A 23,671-nucleotide genomic window follows, 5' to 3' on the forward strand; every position below is an offset into this window, starting at 1 on the left:
GCCAGGGTGTTGTTGTTTTTTAAATTAAAGCTGCTTCTGTACTATAAAACTTTAATTGTGGGGGGAAATGCATATTGAACATCCCAATTTAGTATTTTATCTTTGCCCTTCGCCACCTTATTTCTTGCACCTAGATTAAGAATAGTCTTTATTTTAAAAAATTGAAATGTTAGCTCCTGCTGAAATCAATAAGGTAAAATAAGCTGTAGTTTGACTTCTTAAATCCTCTTATTCCTAAAGAACAACTGCACAGTTGGTGATCCTGTCCTGACCTATTAAGACAGCAAACCTCACTTTTAATGACTGAGACTACCTCCTGATGATATTCATTATTCGGTAGCAGAGTTGCTTGGTATCTATTCCAGCAGCAGGCTGTCTTTGTGAGATGGTGCAGATGAATCGCTGGTGCTCTTTCTTAACAGCCTCCTTGCTGTGCTGTGCTGTGCTGGAGGCATCCAGGCATGAGAGGTAGGCTTTGCCTGCTCTGTGGACAACATTGGCCATGTTCCATCTTCCCGCACTATTTCTGGAACTGGCTCTGATCCCACCATACAGCGATGCAGTCAAAATCCATGGTTCCAGTTCAGATTCTGGTTGGGGTGAAACTTTTCCTCATCTGGGACGTGACCTGTATTCTGTTTTATATCAGACTAGCAAATCTCTGAAGTAATGTTATGATTTAAAAATTACTATATCATGACTGTGTAAGGGCATTAAGTTAGCAAATACAGGCCAATATTGATTTGACATGTCTGTTGTTTTCACAAGGATTTGTCCTAAATCTGAAATCTTCAAACCTGATTCCCCCTCCGCCTCTCAGAGGCTCTTTATTGAGGTCTGCACAATGACTCTGGACTAACTGAACCAAAGTTTGCAGTTTGAATTAATTTTTTTTATAACTTTGTTCCTGTGGGAAAAGTTATTTTAAAATTTATACTACCATCAGCTGTAGTCAAGTGGCATTTGTGCTGCCAATATTATTTAGATGGTGGTATAATTTTTGTACAGCCCAACAGGCAAAAACTTTCACTCACACTCCCAAAGCATAAAAATTGGAGTTGTTATTTATGTACATGGAAAATAGTTTTGGAAGGGAAGGTTTTTCCCACACTTGCTAATAGCCGTTGAGTGAAAACTGCTGATTAACAGAACTCAGCCTCATTGCCACTTCAGCCTTGCCAATTGCTAGAACTGCAATAATATTTCCTGGTATCATTCAAACAAAATTCCCAATAGCTAAAGTCAGGCCAGCATTTGTCCCATAAGCTTTGCTCTGCTCCTTGATATACAGAATGTCAGGTTTCAAAAAACAAGATGGTAGCCCAAGGCCAGATCGAGATGCATTTACTATACACATAGGGCAAATATTATTCACCCGGGAGGGGGGGAGGCTGCAAAATCATTTTTTGTTTTTGTTCCCCAAACCACTGAACAATTATTTTCAGTTCTGAAAGTCCTACTGCAAGTCAAAATTATAACACGGGGAAAACCATAATTTGGGAAATGTTTTTCGTTGCAAAAAAGATATGGGTTTGCTAAAATACTGGAGAGTATATAGAGCACTTCCCTTTTATTAGGGCAGGGGTTCCCAATCTGGGGTACTACAAATGTTGATGAATTGCAACTCCCATCATCCCAGCTACAATTTCTTGTGTCTCAGGATTATGGGAGTTGTAGATCAGCAACATATGGAGTACCACAGGTTGGGAACTCCTGTGTTAGGGGGATGTTTGACATGAAAGTGTAATAGAAAGTGTAATAGAAGAAATGTAATAGAAGCATATAGAAGCCCAGTAGAGAGGGAACGGAGAGTCCATCTATCTCCCACCCAGTGCTGCCCAGAGTGAGAGACTAGGTGGGTGCTGGGGTTCCTTCTGCTGTTGCCTGCCTGCTTTTGCTTCCCCTGTGGGGCTGCAGCCTCAGTTCAACATCTGTGGAAAGTGTGGGCAGGACTGGGACCAGCCCCTGAGTGACTCAGCTGTTCCTTGGGTCATCTGTTCAGTTTTGGGCTTTATACGAAGGCTCCTTGTGGCGGCGGGCCTGCCACCGAAGGGGCGACACCAAAAAGGGTCACCCCTTTGGGGGAGCCACTTCGGGGGAGGGGGAGGGCTAGAGGGCTTCTGTTTAATTCGTTTTAAGCTGTTTTAGACTTGAGTTGAAGTTGTTGTAATGTGTTTAGGTTCATCTGGAGATGGGGGGACAGGGGGCGTTGACTATGGGGCAGCTATCCCGGTGGTGGAGGGGAATAGAAGAAGTAATGTTGGCAGGTCAGCAGTCCGTTCCAGGGGAAGGGTAGTCAAAAATTTAATAGCGGTCTCCTCTTCCGGCTGTCCTACCAGCTCTTTGACCTCGGGGAGCACTGCCAATAACCCACATAGCTTTTCCCTGCTCCTCTGTAATGCCAGGTCAGTCCAAAATAAATCTGAACTCATCCATGATTTGATCATGGATGAAGAGGCTGACCTGGTATGTATTACCGAGACTTGGTTGGGGGTCCTTGCTGGTGATCCTGTTGATGCCCTGGTTGAGAATTGGAACAACTTGCTCACGAGGGCAGTAGACACGATTGCTCCCAAGCGTCCCCTCCGACATGCTGCAAATTTGGCCCCTTGGTATACAGAAGATCTACGAGGGCTGAAGCGGCAAGGTAGGCAACTGGAGCGCAAGTGGAGGAAGACGCGACTCGAATCTGACAGATTGTGACATAGAACACATCTAAAGATCTATGCTCAGACAATATGTGCAGCAAAGAGATGGTTCTTTTCTGCCCGTATTGCCTCTGCGAGTTCATGTCCAGCGGAGTTGTTCAGGGTTGTGAGGGAATTAGTATCTGCCCCCCCTTGAACCAGAATTTGGAGTCATCAGTTACCTGCTGTGATGTGTTTAAAGAGTTTTTCACGGATAAAATCTCTCGGATTTGGGCCGACCTAGATGGAGATTCCACAATTAAATTTATGTCTGAGCTAGGGGTGCCCAACGACTCCTTTTAGGTGATTCAACTGGATCGGTTTCAGTTTGTGATTCCTGAGGATGTGGACAAGCTGCTTGGAGCGGTGAGGCCTACCACTTGTCCTCTTGACCCTTGTCCAACATGGCTTGTTCAATCTAGCAGGGAGGTTGTTGTAAACAGCCTGGTGGAAATAACTAGCACTTTGTATTTTGTCCGGAAACCTATTGGCAGCCAGTGTAACTCCATCAGTAAAGGAGTAACATGGTCTCTCTGAGATGACCCAGAGACCAACCTGGCTGCCGCGTTCTGAACCAACTGAAGTTTCCGGACTATGTACAAAGCCCTAAACGGGTTAGGCCCTGGATATCTAAGAGAGTGTCTTCTTCATTATGACCCCCACCGCCCATTGAGGTCATCTGAGGAGGTCCGTCTCCAGTTACCACCAACCCATTTGGTGGCTACACAGAGACGGTCGCTGCCTTGAGATTGTGGAATGCGCTCCCTGCTGAGATACGTTCCTCCCCATCTCTGGCAATTTTCAAAAAACACCTGAAAACCCATCTTTTCACCCAAGCTTTCTCAGCTTCCTAAATTTTGGGAGTTTTAATATTTGGTCTATTTTAAAATTCAGAACCCGATTTTGGGTTTTTTAATCACTGTAATTGTTTAATTGTTTTAAAATGTTTTAAAATTGTTAATTGTTATATTGTTTTTTAATTTGTTTTAGCTCTTGACTGTTTTAGTGGTTTGTTTTAATTGTAAACCACTCTGAGCCATTTTGGAAGGGCGGTATACAAATCAAATTAATAATGATGATGATGATGATGATGATACACTGGAACATCTGCAAAAAATACAAGCTACCTGTAGCCAAACATTGGTGGGACCATAAAATTGAAAAAGTTGAAGAAAATGAAGATGTAAAAATATTATGGGACTTCCGACTACAAACAGACAAACATCTGCCACACAATACACCAGATATAACTGTAGTCGAGAAGAAAGAAAAACAAGTCAAAATAATCAACATAGCAATACCAGGGGATAGCAGAATAGAAGAAAAAGAAATAGAAAAAATCACCAAATACAAAGACCTAGAAATTGAAATTGAAAGGCTGTGGCAGAAAAAGACCAAAATAATCCCAGTGGTAATTGGTGCCCTGGGTGCAGTTCCAAAAGACCTTGAAGAGCACCTCAACACCATAGGGGCCACAGAAATCACCATCAGCCAATTACAAAAAGCAGCTTTACTGGGAACAGCCTATATTCTGCAACGATATCTATAACAATTGACAATAAAATTCTGGCATCCCAGGTGCTTGGTAAGGACTCGATGTCTGGATAAAACAAACCAATCAATAACACCTGTCTGACTGTGTAAACAAGAAATAATAATAATAATATGTGAAAGGCAGACTATGGGAGGTAGGGCTATCAAAAGCCATTAGCTGTGATAGGTAAATAGAGCCTTTATATCTAGGAGAGTATATAATAATAATAATAATAATAATAATAATAATAATAATAATAATAATAATAATTCGATTTCTATACCGCCCTTCCAAAAATGGCTCAGGGCGGTTTACAAAGAGAAATAACAAATAAGATGGATCCCTGTCCCCAAAGGGCTCACATTCTAAAAAGAAACATAAGACAGACACCAGCAACAGTCACTGGAAGTACTGTGCTGGGGGTGGATAGGCCAGTTACTCTCCCCCTGCTAAATAAAGAGAATCACCACGGTAAAAGGTGCCTCTTTGCCCAGTTAGCAGGGGTTACATCTATGTGTTACATCTATGTGTAACAGATGCTGGGGACAAAGAACGGGATACTCATCATTTCTAACTTTCCAGAAATATCTAGCTCTAGAATAAATAGGACCCCCAATCTATTGTTAGTCTTGCTTAAATTGTATAAACATCAATGGTACAACTTAGTCACAAATGTCCCAACTGCAGTACAGTAAAACTTAACCTCTGGATTGGGCCAGAATATTGGACTAGATCAGGGGTGTCCAACTGTGGCCCTTCAACTGATTTTGGCCTACAACTCCCTTCATCCCCAATCACAGTGGGCAGAAACCAGGGATGATGGGTTGTAGGCCAAAAACAGCTGGAGGGACACAGTTGGACACCCAGACTAGATGGACCTAGATCCCATCCATCAAAACAGTTCTTGTGTTTGGGGATGGGGGTGTAGCTTTGTGGTAGAGCATCTGCTCTGTATGCAGAATATCCCAGGTTTAATCCCTGGCATCTCCAGGCAGGGCTCAGAAAGACTCCTGCCTGAAACTCTGGAGAAGCTGCTGCCATTCAGTGTGTAGACAAAACTGAGCAAGATGGACAAATGGCCTGATTCACTAAAAGGCAGCTTCCTATATTCCTATGAATGTTCCTCTTATTCTGGAGGTGAAATGATAACTTGAAGTAGGTGGTGTGCTTCTTTGGACCTTAATTGTTTTGAAAATTGTGGTTACAATCCCCAACAGACTTACTGGTTTCAATTGTTTCAAAGTAAATTATTTAAGAATTATAAACTTTGTTTATTTCTGGAATAGAGGATAAAGAAACTTTAGCAGCCAAAGGCCCTACTATGAATGCATAATGGGTGAATTTACTTAGAAGCAGATTGAAGCAATTGTGAGGAAGTAGCTTTTCAGTGTGTGTGTATTTAAATGTATTTAGCCTATCTTGATTTCATGTCCTGAAACAATTTCAAAGCTAATGCACAGTAAACCAAAGCTATCTTTATTTTCTATTTGTTGAAAGTTAGTGGCTAACAACATCAGTCCTTTTTTCTTTTGCAGAATTAAAAAAAATACATTTCCTAAGTTGAGATAAGGCTATGATGGGTTGGGAAGTGGAGAAGATAAGCTATGTTACTTGTGGTGACTTTAATGATATTCATTCTAAATCCTCATCAGCAGGAAATTACATCAACCACTAACTGTCCTTCTGCAGAAGAGCAATATCTGATTTTGAATATCTGAAAAGTGGGGGTGGCTGGGAAATCTTACAGGCATCTTTGAAAATATTTTATCCCTCTTCCAAATGCTTTTCTGTACTCTGTCTTAAGAATAGGCTTGTAATTTTATGAAAGAACATTTAGACAACAAAGCCTAAAGTCTAAATGCCCACATGATTGTGTTCAGAAAACCAGATCTTCTGAGTCATGGCCTAAAAAATATGATTTCCAGTGAGAAAGGAGCATTTGTTTCAGTCAGAAGCCTACTTCCGATGCCAGTAAAGCCAATGCCATTGTTTGGAAATTGCTTGAGCACTCATCGCCGTGATGAATGTAATTATCAGATGTACTTATTCACTTTACTTTCAAAGTGCCCTAGGGCAAGTAGAATGTAGGTTTTGTTGTACAGGGGCCTGTCCTGTTCTGGTGGAGTCCAGTCCATGAGATACGCTGGGCCAGATGCTGAAGGGATTGACATGGAGTGAAAAGATGTATCACAACAAATAGCTGGTATAAAAAAATAAGACAGAAAGGCCTTTCACACAACCATTTGGGTTAGAGAGTTAAAGAGCTCCTACCCCAGTAGTAGAAGATGAGTAGAACCCCTGTCTGGGTCAGAAAACCCAGGAAACACATGAGTAAGCTCAGTGAGGGGTCCATTGCTGAAATTGGGAGCTGGAAGCATGCACAGTCCTCCAAATACCTAATAGACCTTTCTAGCATGCTTTGTATTGCCAGTAGACTGGGAAGCCTCATTACATTAGCATCTGCCCTCTGATTGGCCATAAAAAAGCAGGAGGTGGACCCAGACCTGCGGAAGCAGCAACATTTACTGGATCATTGAGTGTGCTCTACAGAGTGGCACATCCATAATTGCAGCCCCTGTAGCCACAGCTCTTTATTGTTTCCAGGCCTGTTGGATTCTGGTGATTGCTAGAAAAGGTGAATGGAACCACACAAACAGAATAGCAAGGTGGGAGAGTTCCTCTTCTCCTACCTTGATTAAGAGCAGGTTACAAAAGCTGGGCTACCCTGCTTTAAGCCACATGGATTGGAGGGATTTTCATGAGTTCACACAATGATTGTGTGAACTGCAAGAAGATTGCTGACTGCAAGGAAGTGAGCAGAGGGACTATAGCCCCATTCCAGGCTCACGAAAGTGCCAGCCATCACAGTTCTGGCACTTCCTCTTCACACAAACAGTGTGAAGCTGTAACCATGTTTGCTGCTGTGCTCAATAACATGTGAATGGAGCTTGAATCCCCTGTAAGAGGTAGAGTTCAGCTCAGCCTTTCTATCCTGGTGCAGACCTGATGACTGCCCCAGGCTCACCTCTGAGGTAGCAGTGGAAAGGAACATATAGGGGCAGCATTCTGACTTGAAGCTTTTCATTTCCCCCTTTTACTTTTATTATAACATCCACACTCAACAGCATGCATAAACACACAATAGACCTATTATTTGTGATGCATACTTAAGGAAATTAGTATTTACATACAGCATTTACAAATTGTACTTCTGTGCCCCTCAGTAGCTCACATGTGCCTTTTCATCGTTCTAGTGGGCTCATATGGGAATGAGGGGCCTTGTGTAGTTGATTTCCTTGAAGGCAGTTAGGTTGCTTATCTGAATAGTCCTAAGGTTCTTGGCCTTGAGGTCCTCAAGGGGTTCTTTAGGAACATAGGAACATAGGAAACTGCCATATACTGAGTCAGACCATTGGTCTATCTAGCTCAGTATTGTCTTCACAGACTGGCAGCGGCTTCTCTAAGGTCTCAGGCAGGAATCACTCTCAGCCCTATCTTGGAGATGCCAGGGAGGGAACTTGGAACCTTCTGCTCTTCCCAGAGCGGCTTCATCCCCTGAGGGGAATATCTTGCAGTGCTCACACATCAAGTCTCCCATTCATATGCAACCAGGGCAGACCCTGCTTAGCTATGGGGACAAGTCATGCTTGCTACCACAAGACCAGCTCTCCTCTCCTATATATTGCATCTCAGTTCCCTGAGACTGTTCTCTAGTCAAATGGGAGACATCTGGGATTCCCAAAGTTCTGTTTTCTGGATCTGCATTGATAGCTCTACTCAGAATCTGGTTTGACAATGCAAACGTATTAGCAGAAGTGAAATCAAGCAAAAATGACTAGGGAGGTGTTGCTAGGGCCAGTTTCATAACAGATTTCACTATTATTTATCCCCTGTTATGCATCAACCGTATGCTAGGTCCTAGTCTCTCAAAAGATGAATACTTTAAAACTTTTGGTTTGGGAGCAGCATTTGGACAGTCAAAATGTTTTCTCCTTCCTGACCTCCACCCTCTGTTAGCTTTGACTAATTTATACCTATGAGAATAACAATTGAAAAACTAACTAATGCTTTAAAAAAATATAGGCAGATGACTTGAGAGGTTGGAAAGAAGCGACTCTTTCCATTTCTTGTCCTTTGGTTTTATTTATTTATTTTATTTTTGGTATGAGAAAGTAATAGGTTTTCTATTCCCAGCATTCCCGCCCAGCTTTCCATCAAAAATTGTGTTTGATAAATCCCTCTTGGATTTATCACCAAGTTATTTCTCAGATTAATATATACAATTTAGATTTTCAATTTATTTCTAACGTTCCTCCATCAGGTTATATTATGTATGCTACTTTTGTTAGGATAAAATGCAATAGAAGCTATTTAGTTTATCATAACAAACCAAACAAATTGGACTGGGACTGAGTATTTCAGGATGCCCTAAGAGAAGATCCGATTGGTCTTAAAAACAAAAATCAAAGCATGCTATGTGTTTGGATGACAACCTGAGTATTGGAAAGCAACCAGAATGCAAGTGTTCTGAGCTCATTCTACTGGAACAACTGGCTCAACTGGTTGTTTCAATGGAACGTTCCAGGCATTTGTGTTCCCTTCCAAGCTTAGAACATTTAAGAAATCATCACTTGATGCTACAGTGAATGACTGATTAACATTTGTGTGTGAGCTAAGAATCACAAAATCTAAGCACACATACACAAACCTAAATTTCACTGAGTTTCACCATTTCACTAATTTTCTGCATTGGGCCTCCTGTGGATGTGCATAGATAACAGATGTATTGTGCATCTTTTGACCTTAATGGTGAAGTAAGATAGCAATAAATAAAGTGTGCAGAGATGGATTCATTTCTAAACTTGAGGGCATCTAATATAAATGCTGTGAAAAACACAACAGACATGGACTTTCATGGTACTTTATTTATTTGGGAAATAACATGTTTAGAACAGTAATTTAAGTCTTAACTTCCTTCTCTGATCTTGAGCTCTTGCTGTGTGCTTGCTTAAGACTGCACCACCACCACCACTTCTCTTTTTCTATCACTGCAGGTGCACTCTTACTGTACAAATACAGAATTTTATGTTAGGATCTCTCAGAAGGAAATGCAGAAAATAAGTGGTCCACATTACAGGAAATATTACAGCTTGTTCATGTATAGCCCTAGTGTCAATGTCCTACCCCAGTATGATGTGGGGACAGGTGCATATCTTGTGCATCATGAGATACAAGGTGGTGCATCTTGTGCATACATGTGCCCTCTCCCTCTCCTCCTCCTACACCCACACCCACACCGATAATGTTTCTGTCCACACTATTTGTCTGCTAGGAAAAAAAGGTCATCCATGTTGTTTTAACACCTACATGAAACCCTTGGGGGAGATCAGAGTTTTGGGCTACGGTATCAGCAATATACCCAGCTCTATCTAACTATTTCATCTGATCCCATGGAAGCAGAAGAGGTTCTAAGCCATGGCTTGGAAGCTATGATGGGCTGCATGAAGGCTAAAGCTGAAACCTAATCCTGACAAGATGGAGGTGATGGTGGTTAGTAGAAGACTTGATCAGGGTATAGGGTTTTGGCATGTTCTAGATGGGGTTGCACAAGGGACAGATTTGCAGCTTGGGGCTTCTCCTGGATCCAACACAGTTCTTAGAAAATCAGGTGGCAGCTGTGACCAGGAGTGCCTTTGCTTAGCTTCGGCTGGTGTGCCAGCTACGACCTTTCCTTGAGAAGTCTGATCTGTCCTTTGTCACCCATGCCTTAGTCGTGTCACCTTTGGATTATCGGAACACACTCTACATGGGGCTGCCCTTGAAAAGTACAGATGGTGCAGAATGCGGCTGCCAGATTGATTTATGGGACTGTACACAGTGTGCATATTACACTGATTGGTACAATTCAATGTGCTGCTTATTACTTTTAAAGCCCTGAATGGCTTGGGCTCTGGATACCCTAAGGACTGCCTGTTCCCAGATGAATCTACCCATCTGACTAGATCAGCTGGGAGAGCTCTGCTCTGTGTGCCAACACCTGCTGAGGATCATTTATTGAGCACATGGGACAGGGTCATCTCAGTTTTTGCCCCCAGTCTGTGGAACATGCTCACAGTTGAGATCTGCATGGTAGGGATGTGCACAAAACCACCTGGCCCATTTCAGTTCGAGTTCAAACTGAACTCGAACTGCACCAGGCCAGTTTGGTTTTGGTCCCCTTGGAAGTCCCCTGATCCAGTTCAGTCTGGGTGTGGCGGGGAGGTCGACGAGCCTTTAATTATTATTTTTTAAACTTACCCCCTCCGGGAGGCTTCTTCAAGGTGGTGGGGATGTGTGTGTCCATGGAACTTCCCCCTCCCCCTGACGGCCTTCCTTTAAAATTCACCCGGTTCAGGTGTCTTTGGCCCTTTCCGGGCCTATTACCTGGCATGGAGGCCATTTTGGAGGGTCCCACTTCAGGGTCCCACTGTGCTGGCACAGCAGCCTCCAAAATGGCCACTGCACCAGGGAATAGGCCCTGGAAAAAGCTGAATACACCCAAACGGGGTGAATTTTGAAGGAATGAAGGTGGAGGAGGGAGGGGGAACTTCCCCAGGAACACCCCCTGGCACCTTGGAGAAGCCCCCCAGAGGGGGTAAATTTAAAGAATTTTTTTAAAAGGCTCATTGAAGCCCCAAACTGGGGGTGGTGGTTGGTTTCTGGCTCGACCCCGAACCTTCAAACCAAACCGGTTTTATATCAAGCTTGTTTGCACACCCCTACTGCATGGCTCCTTCTCTCTCAGCCTTTTGGAGGAATCTGAAGACTGCCCTTTTTATATAGGCTTTGTCTGATGAGTGGCACCCAGCTCTCTTTTTAACATAGCTATTTTTTGTTTTGTCAGTGTGTTTTTACTGAAGTTTTATGTCTAGGGTTGTGCAATGTCAGATCAGGAACATCGGAAATGGCCCAATATGGAGTTCGGAGAAGTTTCCGATCTGAACTTGCAAAGCTAATTTTGGTTCAGACTTCCGTGGTCCCATTTGGTGAAAATCAGAGCATTCTGAATCTCCAAGTGGTGGCAGGAGCCTGCTCTTTTTTGTGTGATCATGGCTGGCAAAAATATCCTGTCTTTCTGTCCTCTGCCTGCCTGCCTGGCTGTGTATTTATCTAGTTTTTAAAAGTTTTTTTTAAAGTTTTAAACCCATTTTTAAACTCACATTTTGAAAGTGGCTGATTTCCAAGTTTCCCTCTGAGATTCTCTGATATTGCATCACTTCCCCTGCAATTCTCTGGTGTTGTATTACTTTTCTTCTGGGCTTAACAGTGAATATTTCCTTTTGCTTTAAAAAATTAATTTTAAAAACCCTAATCCTGATCTTGAACCCAATCCCAATATTCTGAAGGGTCTAAAGGACCCCGAAATGACACTTGTGGGATCAGGTGAGATTGGGTTGGACCCAACCCTGATGTTTGAAAATGTGTGCAGCCCTAGTTTTTATCTTGTTGTTAACCCCCTGAGGTTTTGAGATGAAGAGTAGTGTGGTTGTTCTCACACACCCACACCCACCCACACACACACCTCAAGGCTCTTCTCATGATTAGTGAGAAGAGCCATGAGGAGGTTAACGGGGAGAGCAGGCTTAGCTGAGCAGGGCAGTAGCCCTGGGTGGCCACAGTGGCCGCCCACACAACTGCTGACTCCATCATGGAGCCGGCGGGGGCTGGGAAGTTTGGGGGCCGCGCAGTCCCTGGAAGTTCCAGACCCCCGAGCCGGGAGGCTCCTTTTCAGCCTCCCGGTCGGGGGTCTCCTCATGAGTTGCTGTGGCGTGGAACCGCGCTGCAACAACTCACAATTAAAAAAACAGGGTTTGTGGAGTGCTTGCAGAGCAGTTTGGCAGGTTAACCGCCCGGTGGTTCTCGCAGTCAGGCGAAATCAGGCTAGGCTCCCCTAGCCCAATTTCGCCTGATCGTGAGAATAGCCTCCTTATTTATTTAAGGGGATGAATAGAATTGTATGAACATTTCCTATGACATACAGATGTGTGTATATGGGCTCTGCAGTGCATATTATGCTCTATGTGTAGGTGGAAGTAGGGAAACCTAAGCTAGACATCACCACAGGATTTGATTGGCCCATTGCACTGCTCCCCCCCCACCCTTTTGTTGCCAGACCTCTGGATCTTGTTTAATTGCTCTGTGCTGCAGTCTTGTGTGGCAGCCAAGTGTTAAATGGTATTCCCACTGCAGACAATTATTCACATCCCTGTGAAGTCTTTTTGGTATCAGTTATGGGGCATCACCTACCAGGTGTAGTTTGAAATGTCTTAGAAGGGCAGGTGGCTGAAAATTGTCCATCAGCACCACCATATTAACAAGCCGGTTAACAATGACTCACGGCTGCTCTATTTTCCTGTTGACGTATTATTAGCAGTCAGTCAGGCCTCACCAAATAGCTGAGACTTCTTTAAAAAATAAGAGTGACCTTTACAAGGATTGGAGAACACAAGTTCAGCAGGAATTGACTAGCTCACCTGTTCTGGCTGAAATGTAGTAAGGAAGCAAAGCATAAGCCTAGCCTGTCAGAAGTCCACCCAGTCCATTGGGGGTACACTTGCGATTTGTGTGCACAGATTTTAAAGAGAAGCCACATCTGCATTCATGAGAATCATCCCTAAAGATCCACAGCTCCTCAATGTAGCACAAACTGTTGCTAAGGAAGATGCAGTTTCCTCTCCCTCCACGCCTGTCCCCATGCAGACTGACATTTCTTTGTGTACTGATTCAACTTGGAGGTAAACTATCAGCTTACATTCTTCAAATAAGTGGCTTCACTCTGTCTTTTGTGATCAGCTGACAATGCTGAGGCCAACAGGACACTCTCTAATATTTATATCCTGTTTTAATATTTTTATCTTGTTACATCCTTTGGAGAAAAACTTAGAATAATAGAATCACAAAACTTTAGAACTGGAAGGAATTTGGAGGGGCTAGTCCAGGGCTGCTCACCCTTGGCCCTCCTGCAGATGTTGGCCTACAGTTCCCATAATCCCTGGCATTGACTGCTGTGCTGACAGACGGCTGCCCAGCCTCTGCTTGAAAACCTCCAATGAAGGAGAGCTTATCATTCTGCAATGCAGACTGTTCCACTCAAACAGATCTTACAGTTAGGGAATTCTTCATAATATCTTGCCTAGATCTGCTTTCTTGTAATTTCAGCCTACTAGTTCTATTCTAGTTCTAGTCTGCTCCTCCTTCAGCTATTGCATCTCCTCATAGTCTTCTCTTCTCTAGGCTAAACATACCCAGCTCCTTTCACTGTTCCTCATAGACTTGGTTTCCAGACCCCTCACCATCTTTGCAGCCTTCCTCTGGATCAGTTTGATGTCCTTCTTTAAATGTGGGGATTGGAATTGGGCACAGTATTCCAAATGAGGTCTGCTGAGCACAGAATAGATGGATTATTTCTCGTGATCTGGACACCATTCTTCTGTTAATGCAACCTCAGATTGCATTGACTTTTTTTAGCAGCTATATCATGCTGCTGGCTCATGTTCAGCTTGTTGCCATCTAAGACAAATACGTCCCTTTCACACGTAGTGCTGCCAAGCGAGGTTTCCCCCCAACCTGTACTTATGCATTTGGTTTTTCTTACCCAAATGGAGGACTTTAGATTTGTCTCTGTTGAACTTCATTTTGTTGGTTTTGGCTCAATGTTCAAGCCTGTCCAGATCTGCTTGAATCTTGATTCTGTCTTCTCTTAGATATCTCCCCACCTCACAGCTTCCTGTCATCTGCAGATTTGATAAGCATCTCTTCTACTCCCTCCTCCAAGTCATTTATGAAAATATTAAACATCACAGGGACAGGACAGAGCCCTGTGGCACTCCATTTGATGGCTTTCTCCAGGATGACATAGACAAACCCATGAGTACTTGTTGGGTACAGTTTCAGCTAGCTGATGAAACTTGTCAGCAAGGTTACCATGGGACACTTGTTAAACTCTCAACTTCTTTTCCTTTTTGAAAAGCTTATTTATATTGGTCCCTTTCTGCTCTGACTAGTACTTCAGCTATTTGAGGGAAGGAAATGTTGAAGAAGAGGTAAAATGCCACAAACATTTGAGAAGGGATATGCAAACCCTTCAGAACTTTGCTAAACCCTAACATTTCATACTTTCATGGTATTTCTGTTTGACACTAGGAATATTTTGATGGACTTGGTTCTGCTGGAACCCATTGTCTTTGATTCATTTCTTCAAACATTCATCATGTTAATATTTGGGTGTTTTTTAAAAAAAAGCACAAAGAGCTTCCTATGCATCATTTCAATATCTATATATTTAATTCTCTTGGGACCATGCGTGCCCAGGATTTGGCGGCGGAACTCTCACGACATGCTGCGAGAGTTCAGAACTGAGGGAAACGTCAGTTGGGGGTTGGAGGAGCTCAGAGGAGGAGGCCGAGGGGGTGCTGCCGCTCTGGTGGCTTGGGGCAGCTGGCAAGGGGCGACAAGAGGAGAAGAGGCGGCGGGTGGCTGAGCCACGCCGCCGAGAGGAGCCCGGCTGGGCAGGCGGTGGTGGTGGCAGGCTCCCGAAAATGGCTTGGCGGAGGCTGGCACAGCAACTGGGGCTGTTGTGGAGGGCATGGGGGCTGGGAGAGGGGAGAGCAGTTGAGGAGGCGGGGGGCCCTGGCAAAGGAGGCAGTCGGCGGGCAAAAATGACTGGGAATAGATTGGGGTGGAAGGGAGGGGGAGAAGCGGCGAGGAGAGACTAGTGGTGCAGATGCTGTGCGCCGGTTCAGCTAGTTCTTTATAATAATTGTGGGAAGTAGGCAAGTATTATCCCACTATTAAAGATGTGGAGGGGATGAGCTTAGGCTGAGAGGCAGTGGTTTGCTTCGAGCTGTCTGGTGAGTTCCTAGCTGAAGTAAGACTTTTGAACTGAGCATCTGAGGACAGAGATGGACCAGTCCCTCCATTTTCCAAAGAGCCTTTCCTTTTTGGAGACAGCCTGAGATTTGCTGCAGGACTGCATTCTTATTATTTGAATTTTCTGAAAACATATTTTAAAGCCCTGACATTTAATTCTGAGTTTGTTCTCCACAGAGTCCTTTTCATTTTCTGAAAAAAGGGTATAAAACAAAATAAAGGGAGCACAAAGGAGAAGTAGGACTTTGTGACATAAATTCAGTTATTAATCACTGTGGCAGTTGCATTAGTCACATTTTCTTTCAAACTGAACACTATTCCCAAATACCAAGGCAAGATATTAGTTTGAGCAAAATAAGACCAGATATTGAATAAAGGGCTCTCTTTTTCTTATTTCCTAAAATATTGTATTGATGAGTTTGAGACAATCAATACAACTCTTTTTCTCATTAATGACTCTTGCAAGCTTTTTGCTCCACAGCTACAAAGAGCAAATTTCAGCATGAAAAAAATGTCAGTTGCTAGTAATGGTACCTTAACAGGTTAAATAAAAACTATAGATGAACTGTTTAGCCCTGTTTCTGGGGTGCCATTGGTTTTAGTGGGAGGTCAGGTCATGTGGCACACACTGTAGCTTTTTAAGAAAATGCAGTCTCCTTCCTGCACTGACCTCTGTATCTTACCTGTCCTTTCCTGAGTATTTATGTCCCCCGAATCCTGCTTCTTTGGTTGGTTTCCCTGGTCTTGCTTAACTTACTGCTCCTTCCATTACATGGGGACAGGATGTTCCTGTTGCTATTTCTGCAGTAGTGTGATTATAGCACTAAGAGAAAATTATAGACATGTTTGGAAAAGTTCTGAACAATGCATGGAAGCTGAGTATGTAGCGGGGATGGGGCTAGCAATGCAATCACACACACCCTCCAGCTTATCTGTAGAAAAGAATATCTGCACAGGACTTTGGTGAACTGACTCCATATAAGAGGGTTAAGTTTGAGGTTGTATGAGGTAATATGAAAGTACTGTCTGTGTGGTTTGATTTGTGAGGGCTCAGTCACACATGCAAGTAGCCACGTGATGCTTTGCCCATAAAAGGTTGGACATGCACCATGTATGAACAAGCAAGTGTATTTTTATTGGCACATCAGCCAGCTGAAAACTTGGAAAACAGGGCCCAGATCATAAGGGTTCCTCCATTCCCTTTAGGTACAATGTATGTATTATCCCCACCTTTAGAACTGGTTGCTCTGGAGGTATATGTGTTCAGCCTTCTGCATCTCTGGCTTTAGTAGAATCTAACCTGGAGGTATAGACTGCCTTCATCAAGGGCTGATACTTTTAATTACTACAAATAAAGAGGTTTCTTTTAAAAATAATGGATATTGATGTCTTCATTGGCTAAGTATTCTGTTTACTTTAATGGTCCTACTTGGAAACATTTCAGGACAGCTGGCAAATATTTCTGCTTATCTTTCTGAATGACTTCCTAGTCAAGGAGTGTTGTGGAAACTTGCCATAGACACTTTCTGCCAGAGAATGTGATTTCAGTGAAAATATCTTCCTTCCCAAAGAGAGTTGTCATTACATATCTTATCCCAGTGTTAAGTCCCAATTCCGTTGACAAAATCTCCCATGATCTTTAGTGATGAACATGCAATTCTAAAATGTATGTGAAGACCCCACCTAGTTTGAAGACTGGATCTTGGGAAGACATTATACTAAGAGGATAGTCAAGAGTTTATTTTCCTTTTGCACATTCATTTGGGAGTCAATAAGTGCCTGAACTATTTCCTATCTCACAAGGGGAAAGCCACAGAATTCCTCTCTTTCTTGGCTTGCACCAAAAGCATCTTCATTTCTTTATGGGGAATGTGTCTTCTTACCTGCATTTAATGAAGAGGCAAAACCAATAGAGGACATGTTGATACTATCAGGAATGCAGAGATGCCAATCCTTTTACTTACTTCTTACTTAGAGAGAGCCTGGAAAATGGAAAATAAGAAGGAGAGGATCTGATTAGCTTAGAGCTGCCATGACTCATCTTTATAGAGAATAGATCTATCCATGTTTATTAGCTATGACCAATAAATGGAGCTTCCATGTTCAGAAACTGTTCTCATTACCAAATGGTGGGGACAAATAACAAGAGATGGCCATCACCTTCATGCCTTGCTTGTGAACTTCCAAAGGAATCTGGATGGCTGAAAACGAATGCTGGACTAGATGGGCCTTGGTCTGATCCAGTAAGGATACACTCACACTCATTTATGACAGAATCCTATAGAATACTTCATAATTCTACAGACACCAAAACATCATTCAGCATTCTGTCTTTTATTATGACAGTCCCTGATCATTTGAAGAAGTATTGAATGGGAACCCCAAGATCATATGGTTAGGAGGTTGATATTGGGAATGAGCCTGTTTCTAGGGCTTAACCCTTAGAGCATGCCTGATCAGTATGCCTGACAAAAGAGCTAAGATTCCTTAAAAGCCTTGGCTGCTTCATTGGTAGGAGACTTCCCCATCAGCATCTAGCAAGATGGCACATACCCACCTCCAACAAACAGGAGGGACTGATGTGTGTTGGGCCGGCCTTAGGGGTTAATGAGCTGGGTGATTTCCCCAGTACCTACCTGGAAGGAGCATCAAGCTGATAAACTAGATATGATAACACTGATAAACTAACCATGGGGAGGCACTCAAGGTACACTTTTGACCAGGGCGCTATTTGTCCTAAGGTTGGCCCTAGATGTGTGAGTGAAATCAAAAGGCAGGCAGCTTCTCAGGTAGAGAGGGACAGAGCTCCAGCCATGGCTATTAAAGGTAGTGTGCCGTCAAGTCAAGACTCCTGGTGACCACAAAGCTCTGTGGTTGTCTTTGGCAGAATACAGGAGGGGTTTACCATTGCCATCTCCCATGCAGTATGAGATGATGCCTTTCAGCATCTTCCTATATTGCTGCTGCCTGATAGTCTGGGAAATATACCAGCGCTGATTCAAACCGGCAACCCCTGGCTTGGTAGTCAAGCCATTTCCCCACTGTGCCATTAGGTGGCTCTATCCATGGCTATTAGCCATCCTCTCTAATAAAACGCTTGGTGTCCGTCCATGGATGGACACCAAGTGTGCGTTCGTGCCTCGCCTGTTCTGGGCATGCGCGAAGCGCATGCCCAGAACAGAGCAAGGGAGGCACGAACAACAGGACCCGGTGGCCATCTTGGGCGGCCAGAAGCGGCCGCCCCGAAGAAGCTGGGTAAGCGGTGGCGGGGGACACTGGCCGAGGCGGCAGTGAAGCCGCCGCCTCGGCCAGAGGACGCGGCGCGGTCAAGGCGGCGGCGGAGCCATGGCCGCGGCCTGGCCGCACCGCCAAAGCTGGGCGGGGGGAGGAGGCGGCGGGGGAAGCCTGCCAAGGTGGCGGCGGAGCCGCCGCCGAGGCCTGGCGCCGCCTCCGAAGCCGGGCGGCTGGGAGTCCTTGGGGCCCTTGCCCGGCCGGGGAGACCGGCCGGGAATGTGAGGCGGGGGCGGCCCGCACCGGACCGGCAGCGGCGCCCCCAGAGTCCGCCCGGCCGCTGATTTGCCCTTCCCTTCCTAGCGCCCGTTATTCAACGGGCTGAAATTTACTTGTGATTAATAAATGGAGTGTCCATTTTCAGAAGCTCTGAATGAGAGAGTCAAGGTTAGAAGCACCTTTTGGGGTGCAGGGCTAATCTCTGGGGAGCTGTTGTAACCTGTTGCAATGTGTAGACGTGCTCTACTATTTACTTCCATCTTATGCCTGATTTACATATTTGTAAATGAACCAGATATTACAAAAATGTCATAAGTCTACAATGATCTCTCCTTCAAAGAAAGCCAGAATCTGGATAGTGCTGCCCTTGAGCTTCTCACCACTCAGAAGCTGTTTTATATGTTTAAATTATTATTGGTTTTAAACAGTATTTAAGATTCAATTATATTTTTTGTTTTTAAAATGGCTGCTTAGCGGGTTTTGTTTTTGTTGCTGTGCACCACCCAGAGCTGTTTGGATGGGCGGTATATAAATGTAATAAATAATAACTAAATGGAACTAGAGCATCTGTGTCTCTAGTTCTCCCTCATTCTCGGCCCCCCTCCCTCGTTCTTGGCCCCTTGTTCTCAGCCTCTTGTTCTCAGCCCTACCCCTCCTCTTCCCTCTTCCCCCTCCAATGTTTTTTTCTCTCTGGCTTGCTGCCTGGCCAGCTGCTTTTTACGGATGCCTGCCGCTTTCTCTCCCCAGCCCCACTTTCTCTCCCTCCCATCGCCACCGTTTTCTCTTTCCCCCTCTGCCGCCACTTTCTCTGCCTGCCTGCCTGTCCACCTGCCTGCCTGCCCGTTTGCTGGCTTGTCAGTTGGCCTTATGTTCTCCGCTGCCATCGCTCTCCTCTCCCCCTCCCCTCGCTCGTGAACTCTTGTGAGAGCTTCCATGCATAGGATTAGCAATGGGTATGTCTAAGAGAATTATATATATAGATAAATAATAACAACAATATTTATTTATTTATTTATTTATTTATTTATTTATTTATTAAAAGTGGAGAACATGCACTACAAGGCTTATATAACTGAGACCTGGATGGGGGAGGCTAGTGGCCCAGTCTGAGCCCAGCTTCTCCCACCATGTTAGTCTGTTGTGGAGCAGGCATGGGGAGGTGGCGGGGGGGGGGAGTGGCTGTGGTCCATAAGAATACCATTTCCTTTACCAGGGCCCCTGTGCAACAGTTGACTTATATTGAGTGTGTATTTCTGAGGTTGGGAACTAGGGCTATAAATGGGATTCTGTTGGTTTACTGTCCACTCCACTTCCCAACTGACTCCCTAACTGAGCTGATGGAGCTGATCTCAGAGCTGGTGTTGTAGTCACCCAGAGTGCTGGGGGACTTCCATATCCATTGTGAGGCTGACCTGTCTGGTACGCCTCAGGAATTCATAGCAGCCATGACAACTTTGGGCCTATCCCAATTAATTTCAGGACCAACTCATGTTGCCGGCCACACCCTCAATTTGGTCTTTTGTTTGGATCAGGGGGGTGTTTCATGGGTGGGGAGTCCTGTGGTTTCCCCATTGTCATGGACAGACCACTACCTGGTTAATGTTGGTTTCACAGCCACAACCCAGCAAAGGTGGAGGACCTATTAAGATGGCCCACCCAAGACGACTGCTGGACCCAGTAGGGTTCTAAAAAGACTTGGAAGGTTTTAATGTTGGTCCTGCCAGTGATTCTGTCGATGTCCTGGTGGGAACCTTGAATAGGGAAGTTACTAGGGCAGTAGACACAATTGCGCCTAAGCTTTCCTTCCAACCTGCTTTAAAAGTAGCCCCTTGGTATATAGAGGAATTGTGGGGTCTGAAGCAAGGAAGGCAACTAGAGCACAAGTGGAGGAGAAGTTGGCTCAAAATTGGCAGAACACAGCAAAGAGCCCATTTGAAGGTTTATGTGGAAGTGGTGTGTGCAGCAAAAAAACCAATTCTGGTATGTACACATTTTTTCTGCAGGTTTGCATTCAGCAGAGTTGTCCTGGGTTGTGAGGAGTTTGATTAAGGCTCCTTCCATTTCAAACCAGTCTCCGGAAACTTTGTTCTGCTGCAATGCTCTTAATGGGTTCTTTGCGGACAAAATATTTTATATTTGGGCTGACTTGGACTCCACTGTTTCTGCAGTCTATTATGGTGGTGTCCAGCAATCCCTCTTGCAGTATTAGATTGGATCAGTTTCAATCTGTGATGCCTGAGGATGTGGACAAGCTGTTTGGGGCGGTGCGGCCTACTACTTGTTCTCTGGATCCTTGCCTGACTTGGCTGCTTCTATCTAGCAGGGGAACAGTTGGAGATGGCCTAGTTAATATCATTAACTCATCACTGAGGGAGGGTAGGATGCCTCCTTGTTTGAAGCAGGCAATGATTAGACCACTTCTTAAGAAGCCTTCCCTAGATCCCTCAGTGATGAATAATTATAGCCGGTCTCCAATCTCCCATGGTTGGGCAAAGTGATTGAGAGAGTGGTGACTAACCATCTCCAGACAGTTTTGGAGGAAACTGATTATCTAGACCCACTTCAGACTGGCTTTAGAGCAGGCTATGGGGTTGAATCTGCCTTGGTCAGCCTGATGGATAACCTTCACCAGGGAATCGACAGAGGGAATGTTGCTCTCTTGGTTCTTTTGGATCTCTTGGCAGCGTTCAATACCATCGCCCATGGTAGCCTTCTGGATCGCCTGGAGGAGTTGGGGACAGGAGGTTTGTAGTGGTTCTTCTCCTATTTTTCAGGCAGATTCCAGATGGTGGAGCTTGGTCACGGTTGCTTTTCAAAATGGGAGCTATTATATGGAGCCCCTCATGGCTCCATTCTGTCACCAATGTTTTTAACATCTACATGAAACCACTGGGTGAGGTCATCAGGAGATTTGGTGTGGGGTGTTAGTATGCTGATACCCAAATCTCTTTCTCTACCACCTCCTCCTCCTCATGCTCCTCCTCATCATCATCAGGAAATGGCATTCGCTCCCTAATGCTTGCCTATGCGCAGTAATGGGCTGGATGAGGGATAACAAATTGAAGCTGAATCCACTCAGGACAGAGGTGCTCATTGTGGGGGATCGGAATTTAAGGGATGAGTTAGATCTTACTGTGATGGATGAGGTCACACTCCCCCAGAAGGAACAGGTATGCAGCTTGGGAGTGCTCTTGGATCCAGGTCTCACCCTGGTATCTCAGGTGGAGGCTATGGCCAGGAGCACTTCCCACCAACTTCGACTGATTCGACAGCTGCGTCCATTCCTTGACGAGAACGATCTCAAAGCAGTGGCGCATCAGCTGGTAACCTCCAGGCTAGGCTACTATTGCAATGCGCTCTATGTGTGGCTGCCTTTGTATGTAGTAGGAAACTTCAGTTAGTTCAAAATGCGGCAGCCAGATTGGTCTCTGGGGTAGCCCAGAGACACAATATTATGCCTGCTGCACTGGCTGCCGATATGTTTCTGGGCAAAATACAAAGTGCTGGTTATTACCTTTAAAGCTCTGAACAGCTTGGGTCCAGGTTACCTCAGAAAGCACCTTCTTCGGTATGATCCCCATTGCTTGTTGAGGTCATCTGGAGAGGTCCATCTCCAGTTACCACTGGTACGTCTGGTGGCAACTTGGAACCAGGCCTTTTCTGTAGCTGATCCTGGTCTATGGAATGCACTCCCAGCAGATATCTGTAGTTTAGGCTCGCCGTCGGCCTTTAAGAGAGCCCTAATAACTTATTTGTTTGGCCTGGCCTTCCAAGGCTTGTAAAGTGTTGTGTCTGTGTTTTTTAAAGGTATTTTAATTGGTTTTAAATGGTTTTAATTGTTTTTGAATTGTTTTTATATTGTTTTTAGCACTATGTTTTCAATTGTGTGTTTTTATGTCTTTTAAAAGTTGTTGTACACTGCACAGAGCCTCTGGATGGGGTGATTTATAAATGTAATAAATAAATATAATAAAGGTGCAAGCAGAGCCAGTCACCTTAGGTAGGCAATTCTCAGGTGGGGATGGGGGTGCTCTAGTCCTCGACTTCCTCTTCCCCTCCATTTTTCTCTTTTTTAAATACAGTGTGCTGAGGAGGTGGCTGGTGTGACTCTAGGCCCATTGAGGCTGGCAGCAGCAGCAGAGAAGGGTGAGGAGGAGGAGGAGAGCATGGCAGCAGGTGAAATGGGGCAAGCAGGAGGGTAGGGGTAACACTTGATGCCCCTTCTCAGATGTACAAAGGTCTTCTGACCAACCAGGCAAGAGCAGAAGATTAAGCTCCTAGTATTTATTCCATACCTGTCCAGTCCAGAGGCTTCTTCCTATCTACTAGTCACAGGGGCTGATGTTATACACCCCTCTTCCTTTCTTTGTCTGAAAATGGTTTTTTAGTCCTAAATTCACACTCCTTGGCAGCTCACTAGACTAGGATTATGGGGATCCCAGTAGAAGCCATGGAATCTCTGACCCTGCAAAGTGATTGTGATTTTTATATTATATACAGTTCCCCCACATGTCTATCCATGTGATTCTGATGAAGCAGTTCTCAAATGCTAGACTGGAATGCATTTTTCCCCTCTCATACCAAACTTAATTTTGATTCTGATACTAGCTAGCATAATTATCAGTGACTTCTTCTGCACTCTCTCCTGCCTCCTCATTCTCTCCATTCCTTTCCCCAGCTCACAAATTGACACACTCCAGTTCTTTAGCAATTAAATGCCTCTTGAACAGATTGTGCACATCACATTGAAAATGAGAAAGCAGTGAAGTGGCCAAAATCAGCATCTTGCATGCAGAACTCGAAGTGAACTTGGTCCGCACAAAGGGGCTTTTCCCAAGTGAGCCTGTGTTGCAGCAAAAGAGGACTTTTGCTTGTATAATGCCTCCTGGTTTAGGCTGTCATCAAAATACTTTGTCATTTTAGGGCTTTGGTGTGTCCATTTGCCTTCCCGTTACTTTTTGTAAGGGATTCTGAGGCTTGACACGGAAGCCCCTTAAGCTCAAATGAGACATGTCACATGTTGTGGAAGATC

The 23,671-nt window shown here is 44.5% G+C and overlaps 1 protein-coding gene and 1 long non-coding RNA gene across 12 annotated transcripts in view; one reads left to right on the forward strand and one right to left on the reverse strand.

Annotated features, from left to right (window-relative positions):
- The window catches only part of LOC128352324 (heparan-alpha-glucosaminide N-acetyltransferase-like), a 255,724-nt gene that overhangs the window by 190,374 nt on the left and 41,679 nt on the right, over positions 1-23,671 (forward strand). The window lies entirely within an intron of this gene.
- The window catches only part of LOC128352327 (uncharacterized), a 66,267-nt gene continuing 51,761 nt past the window's right edge, over positions 9,166-23,671 (reverse strand). Inside the window, exons 2-4 of the long non-coding RNA XR_008320323.1 lie at positions 17,013-17,111; positions 15,813-15,952; positions 9,166-9,286 (exon numbers count right to left, since the gene is read on the reverse strand). This is a non-coding gene — a long non-coding RNA (uncharacterized LOC128352327). The remainder of the gene's footprint in view (positions 9,287-15,812; positions 15,953-17,012; positions 17,112-23,671) is intronic.

Source organism: Hemicordylus capensis, chromosome 3 (assembly GCF_027244095.1).
Source record: "Hemicordylus capensis ecotype Gifberg chromosome 3, rHemCap1.1.pri, whole genome shotgun sequence".
Classification (NCBI taxonomy): domain Eukaryota; kingdom Metazoa; phylum Chordata; class Lepidosauria; order Squamata; family Cordylidae; genus Hemicordylus; species Hemicordylus capensis.